This window comes from Arachis stenosperma, chromosome 10, assembly GCF_014773155.1.
Source record: "Arachis stenosperma cultivar V10309 chromosome 10, arast.V10309.gnm1.PFL2, whole genome shotgun sequence".
Lineage (NCBI taxonomy): Eukaryota > Viridiplantae > Streptophyta > Magnoliopsida > Fabales > Fabaceae > Arachis > Arachis stenosperma.
The window spans coordinates 93,061,775-93,062,861 of NC_080386.1; the positions used below are offsets into that span (position 1 = coordinate 93,061,775).

At 41.1% G+C, this 1,087-nt stretch overlaps 1 non-coding gene across 1 annotated transcript; it reads right to left on the reverse strand.

Moving 5' to 3' along the window:
• Nucleotides 1-694: 694 nt before the first annotated feature.
• Nucleotides 695-802, reverse strand: LOC130959093 (small nucleolar RNA R71). Its single transcript, XR_009078188.1, has one exon. It is a non-coding gene; the product is annotated as a small nucleolar RNA R71 (small nucleolar RNA).
• Nucleotides 803-1,087: the final 285 nt, after the last annotated feature.

Below are 1,087 nucleotides of genomic sequence, written 5' to 3' on the forward strand. Positions count from 1 at the left end.
CCTTCTGAATGCACAATTCGAACCTTATCTAATTAAAGTTCGAATTCATCTTCTCCTTCTTCTTTCTATTTCTCTTTTCCTCTGACATCTCAAGGAATCTCTATACTGTGACATAGAGGATTCCACACTTTCTGTTTCTCTTCTCTTTCATATGAGCAGGAGCAGAGACAAAGGCATTCTTGTTGAGGCTGATCCTGAACCTGAGAGAACCTTGAAGCGAAAGCTAAAAGAAGCCAAAACACAACTCTCTTTAGAGCACCGGACCGAATTCTTCAAGGAAGAAGAACAAATGGCCGCCGAAAACAACAACAATGCAAACAATGCAAGGAAGGTGCTTGGTGACTTTACTGCACCTACTCCTGATTTCTATGGGAGAAGCATCTCTATCCCTGCCATTGGAGCAAACAACTTTGAGCTTAAGCCTCAATTAGTTTCTCTAATGCAACAGAATTGCAAGTTTCATGGACTTCCAATGGAAGATCCTCATCAGTTTTTAGCTGAGTTCTTGCAAATCTGTGGCACAGTCAAGACTAATGGGGTTAACCCTGAGGTCTACAGACTGATGCTATTCCCTTTTGCTGTAAGAGACAGAGCTAGAATATGGTTGGATTCTCAACCTAAAGAAAGCCTGGACTCTTGGGAAAAGCTAGTCAATGCCTTCTTGGCAAAGTTCTTTCCACCACAAAGATGGAGTAAGCTTAGAGTGGAAGTCCAAACCTTCAGACAGAAGGATGGAGAATCCCTCTATGAAGCTTGGGAAAGATACAAACAATTAATCAGAAGATGTCCCTCAGACATGCTTTCTGAATGGAGCATCATAGGTATTTTCTATGATGGTCTCTCTGAACTATCCAAGATGTCTTTGGATAGCTCTGCTGGAGGATCTCTTCATCTGAAGAAGACGCCTGCAGAAGCTCAAGAATTGATTGAAATAGTTGCAAATAACCAATTCATGTACACTTCTGAAAGGAATCCTGTGAACAATGGGACTAGTCAGAAGAAAGGAGTTCTTGAGATTGACACTCTGAATGCCATATTGGCTCAGAACAAGATATTGACTCAACAAGTCAATTTGATTTCTCAAAGT